Raw genomic sequence first — 6,425 nt, forward strand, 5'->3', positions numbered from 1 at the left:
TTAGGTCCAATTTATATGGATGAAAAGGTAAGATATAGGCCTACAACTTTCATATGGAGCCCAAGATCTAAAAAGGCCATTATCAAGTCCAAATTGTAGCAACAACAAAGAAGCCCGAATCTGTCTTCCAGCCCGAGCACTGTTCGGTATTTTGGCCATTTCTGGAGTTCTAGAAGTCCAAATGAGCTGAATTGTTTACACAACAAAGCTGAGACAATTTCCTACAACTTTGATGTTTTCAACTAGCTCCAATTTTGACGTTATCAATGACGTTTTGGGCAGACAAGAGAAGATAAGGATTGTCACCAAGTCAAAAGTTGGCCACCCACTTATCAATTAGTCATCAAATCAATAGTTCCCAATTTTGGCCTATAAAAGGAGGCATTTGCCATGCATTTAAGCATCTTGGTTTCCAGATCAAGATCATGCTCTTCCTTTCTCTCTTTGTATTTTTTGTAATGTTTATGCTTTGCTTTCATTAATATTAAGTTTATGCCTTTCATTTCCTTTCCTTTACTTAGTTAACTTTTATGTTCTTATTTTGTTTATCTATTTTGCTTTCTTTCATTATGTCTAGCTAAGTTAGTTATGTCAAGGTGAAAAGGTTACACTAATGGTGTAAGAATAAGTATAATGTAAACTTAATATGGACTTTAATGTTTGATACTAACATGTTTTATATTTGTTATCTTGTTCACTCTTTAATACTTTGCTTGTTAAATGACTAATCTTGATTTATGTTGTATAACACTTGGTACAACAAATGCTTGGCACTTTCATAGCCCATAATGTATGGTATAACCGACACCTGAGCTATGAAAGGAACTTGATTTGTTGTTAACATAAGTTATAATCATGAATGCTTGACGAGATTTACAAGTATTAGCATTAATTGAATAAGATGACTAATGTAATCATGTTAACAATATATAATCTGATTGGAACCTCCTTTGTGTGTGGTTTCCAATTCAATAATAAGAGTTTATACTATACTTGTTTGATATACCATTAGTGGAACCTCTAACCTTGACATTTGTTATTATTATTGTTTAATCCTTACATTAATTTTCCATCTCTAAGTTCTCATCATCATCATCTTCTTCTCTTTCTTTATTATTATTATTATTATTACTACTACTACTACTACTACTACTACTACTACTACTACTACTATTATTATTATTATTATTATTATTATTATTATTATTATTATTATTATTGTTGTTGTTGTTGTTGTTGTTGTTGTTATTGTTATTATTGTTGTTTATAATTTGTACAATTAACCTCCCTGTGGTTCGACCCCGGTCTTGCCGAGTTATTTATTACTTCGACACTCCTGCACTTGGGAGAAGACATCAATCTTTTCGTCGTGTCATGCTGGGTTGCCTCCTAGTAAGCGCTTTTGTTTTATGTCATTGGCTTGACATGTGGCATGCTCATTCTTCATAGATTGGTTCAGCTAACTCTACAGAAGCGGTGAGTTCTGTCGTCCAACCTTCATAGAAAGGTTTCAAACGATGTCCATTGACCTTGAGTACTTTGCTGGTTTCTAAACTTGTAATTTCAACTGCACCATAAGGAAAAATATTAGAAACAATAAAGGGTCCAATCCAACGAGAGCGCAATTTTCCAGGAAAAAGTTTTAAACGCGATGATAAAGAAGGACTTTGTCTCCAACATGAAATTCCTTTCTTGTAAGCATTCGGTCATGAAGATTCTTAGTCTTTTCTTTGTAAATTCTTGCATTCTTGTAAGCATCATTTCGAATTTCTTCCAACTCTTGCAGTTGCAATTTTCTTGCAATCCCAGCAGCATCATAATCCATGTTGCATTGTTTAATGGCCCAAAAAGCTTTATGTTCAAGCTCCACCTGTAGATGACATGCTTTCCCATAAATCATTCTATAAGGTGACATTCCTATAGGTGATTTATAAGCAGTCCTATAAGCCCAAAGTGCATCTCCAAGGCGTAGACTCCAATCTTGTCGGTTAGGTTGCACTGTTTTCTCCAAAATGGACTTGATTTCTCGATTGGAAATTTCAGCTTGGCCATTCGTTTGCGGATGATATGCTGTGGATGTTCGATGAGTCACATGATATTTGCGTAGCAATGCTTCCATGGAATGATTACAGAAATGAGTGCCACGATCACTGATGATAGCTTTAGGGATGCCAAACCTATCAAATATGTGAGTCCTGACAAAATCTAAAACAACCTTAGCATCGTTAGTTTGTGTGGCTTTCACCTCAATCCATTTGGACACATAATCAACAGCAAGAAGAATATAAAGATTTCCAAAAGAAGAAGGAAATGGACCCATAAAGTCAATACCCCAAACATCAAAAATTTCACTTACAAGAATATTTGTTAAAGGCATTTGATGTTTATGAGTGATATTACCTGTTCTTTGGCATTTTTCACATGATTTGCAGAAGTAATATGCATCTTTAAAAATAGAAGGCCAATAGAAACCACTTTCAAGTACCTTGTGGGCTGTTCTTTTTGCTCCAAAATGCCCACCACAAGAATGAGAATGACAAAAAGTGAGAATGGAATGAAATTCATCCTGTGGTACACATCTCCTTACTACTTGATCCACACAAAATTTCCACAAGTAAGGAGTATCCCAAAAATAATATTTAGCATCAGCTCGTAACTTGTCCTTTTGGGATGTAGACAAACCTGGAGGGAATTCTTTGGTGACTAAATAGTTCACCAAATCAGCATACCATGGTCTTGTAGAGGAGTGTAACATATACAACTGTTCATCAGGAAATGTTTCTCTTATTGTTTCAGTTGGAATATCATCGGTCCTCAGTCGACTCAAGTGATCAGCCACATGGTTTTCGGCACCTTTTTTGTCTTTGATCTCAAGATCGAATTCTTGTAAAAGCAAGATCCACCTAATCAGTCTTGGTTTCGACTCCTTCTTCTTCAAAAGATACCTGAGAGCTGCATGGTCAGTAAAAACAATGACTTTTGTACCAAGTGGATATGAACTGAATTTTTCAAGAGCAAACACCACTGCAAAAAGTTCCTTTTCAGTTGTATGGTAATTGCATTGTGCTCCATCCAACATGCGAGAAGCGTAGGCGATAACATGCAAATTCTTCCCAATTCTTTGCCCAAGCACAACTCCTACCGCATAGTTACTCGCATCACACATTATCTCAAAAGGTTCATCCCAATTTGGTGGTTGGATGATAGGGGCAGATGTGACACGTCTCTTAAGCTCATCATGGGCATCTTTACAGGCTTGATCAAACACAAAATCCACTTCTTTGGCTAATAGTCTGCACAAAGGTGCTGTAATCTTCGAGATATCTTTGATAAAGCGTCGATAGAAACCTGCATGACCTAGAAAAGAACGAACTTCCCTCACGCATGAGAGGTAAGGCAATGATGAAATAACATCTATCTTAGCTTTATCAACTTGTAATCCACGTGAAGACACAACATGCCCAAGAACTATTCCTTGTTCTACTAATGACAAGGTTTGTTTCAATGCACCTTTTTAGGATCAAAGATAAATTTTCTAGACATTTATCAAAAGAATCACCATACACCGTGAAATCATCCATAAAAACCTCGATTATTCTTTCAACATAGTCAGAAAAAATACTCATCATGCATCTTTGAAAAGTTGCAGGAGCATTACAAAGACCAAAAGGCATTCTCCTATATGCATATGTACCAAATGGACAAGTAAATGTAGTTTTTTCTTGATCCTCAGGATTAATAACAATCTGATTGTATCCACTATATCCATCAAGAAAGCAATAAAAAGACTTACCTGCTAGGCGTTCAAGCATTTGATCTATGAATGGTAATGGAAAATGATCTTTGCGTGTAGAAAGATTGAGCTTTCTGTAATCAACACACATTCTCCATCCACTCGAGATGCGAGTAGGAATGAGCTCATCATTTTTGTTTTTCACCAATGTGATTCCAGTCTTTTTAGGCACCACATGGATTGGCGCCACCCATTTACTGTCAGTGATGGGGTAAATGACTCCTGCATCTAACAGTTTTAAAATTTCAGCTTTCACTACCTCCATCATAGGTGGGTTCAACCTCCTTTGTAGTTCCCTTGTTGGTTTTGCGTTGTCCTCCAATAGTATGTGATGCATACACATTGAGGGACTAATGCCCTTGATGTCAGCTAAAGTCCATCTAATGGCAGTTTTGTGATCACATAACAACTTCACAAGTTTTTCCTCTTGTATACTTGTCAAACCTTTTGCTATGATAACAGGAAGTGTATTGTTGTCGCCAATGAATACATACTTCAAATTATCGGGTAAAGATTTTAATTCTAACTTGGGGGCCTGTAAAATAGATGGCAAAAGCTTTTTATGTGAGAGTAATAAATCAATAAAGACATTACCATGGGGAACGGTTTGTAAAGCTTGTAAGGCCAATACTGATTCATACATGTTTTGGGGAACACATATGTGCCTCTCCATCTCTTCTATCTTGGTGAAATCATAGCCATAGCTCAAAGCTATGTTTAATCCATCTTCGCAATCAAAATCACAAACTTGCTGCATACACTTATCAATCTGGTCATAGCATGTGATAGAATAAACATTGCTATAAGGATATTTCATTGCATCATGAAAATTGAATTCAATTTTTTCATCTCCTACCTCCATAGACAAGGTATCCTTACCACAATCAATCTTTGTGTTGGCAGTTTTCAAGAATGGTCTTCCAAATAATATAGGAGTGCTGGTTGATGAATCACAAGAATCATGTTCCATATCAAGAATATAAAAGTCACATGGAATAACCAAAGTATCAATCTTGACTAGGACATCCTCTATCACACCAAGTGGGTAAACCAAACTACGATTCGCAAGTTGTATTACAATGCTAGTTTTATGCAAAGGCTCAAGACTAAGAGAATCATAAACATGTTTGGGCATAACACTAATGGATGCACCTAAATCACACAAGGCCCTCTTGAAACTAGCATTACCAATAGCACATGGGATAGTAAACGCACCTGGGTCCTTTTGCTTCAAAGGCATATTCTTTTGAACAACAGCAGACACAACTTCACCCATACTTACCATTTCATGACCTTTCAATTTGAAAGCTCTCTTAGTAGTACACAACTCCTTCAAAAATTTAGCATACTTGGGAATTTGCTTGATAGCATCAAGTAAAGGAATGTTGAGTTCTACTTTTTTGAAAACCTCTAAAATCTCTTTTTCTTTGTCCTCTTTCTTTGACCTAGAAGAACTCACAGGAAAGGGCGGAATTGCTTTAAAACTGGAATTCATTGAGTGAGGAGTTACCTTTGGAGTGTTGGTCGATGTTTTAGTTTGTGAAGGAGGATGATGTTCCTTCTTTGTACTCAATTCAGTTTCTATCTCTTCTTCTTCCTCCATCTCAATTTGTTTTGACCTTTTCTCTTCAAGTTCTTTCCCACTTCTCAGCATGATCGCACTAACATTCTCTTTTGGATTCAATGCTTGGGAGGGCAATTTTCCGTTCATTTGTGCCTCCAATTTCCCTATACTTGAAGCTACTTGCCCCATTTGCTTCTCCAAGTTGTGAATACTTGACCTTGTTTCCTGTTGAAAAGACATGACATTTTGTTGCAAGGTAACAGTATTAGAAGCCAAAGTTTTCATCATCTCACGAAGATCATCATTGGATGACGACCCTGTAACATTGGAGTTTGTGAATGGAGGGGGTTGTCTTGCTTGATAATTCTGTTGGGGCTGAAATCCATGGGGATGGAATTGTCGGCCTTGATTGCCTTGTTGGGATGGGTTGCCATAGCGTAAGTTGGGATGATCTCTCCATCCGGGATTGTACGTGTTGGAAAAAGGATCATATTTACGCTGGGGCTGTCCGTTGAATGCTCCATCAATTGCATGAGCTTGTTCAATGTAATCTTCTTGCATTGTTGGGCACATATCCGAAGCATGTCCTTGTAAGGAGCATATGCTACAAACTTTCACCTGCTGCACATTTCCACAAGCCAAAGAACGCACAAGAGAAGTAAGATCATTAACTTTATTCTCAATGTTAGAAAGAAGTAAGATCATTAACTTTATTTTCAAGGTTAGAAATACTTACCTCATTTACTCGTTTGTTGGAGAAGTCTCCACGAGTGCCAAACTGTTTTGAGTTAGCTGCCATGTTTGAGATCAATTAGCGTGCAGCCTCAGGTGTCTTATCCAACAATGCGCCTCCACTTGCAGCATCAATGATACTACGGTCAGTAGGCATCAATCCTTCATAAAAATATTGAATGAGCAGTTGATCGGGTATTTGATGATGAGGGCATTGAATGCATAGTTGCTCAAATCTTTCCCAATACTCGGAGAGTGTCTCTCCATGAGATTGCCGAATCCCACATATTTCTTTCCTTATGTTGGCAACTCGAGATGCTGGGAAATACTTCTCAA

Source organism: Populus euphratica, unplaced genomic scaffold (genome assembly GCF_000495115.2).
Source record: "Populus euphratica unplaced genomic scaffold, PopEup_1.0 scaffold146.1, whole genome shotgun sequence".
Lineage (NCBI taxonomy): Eukaryota > Viridiplantae > Streptophyta > Magnoliopsida > Malpighiales > Salicaceae > Populus > Populus euphratica.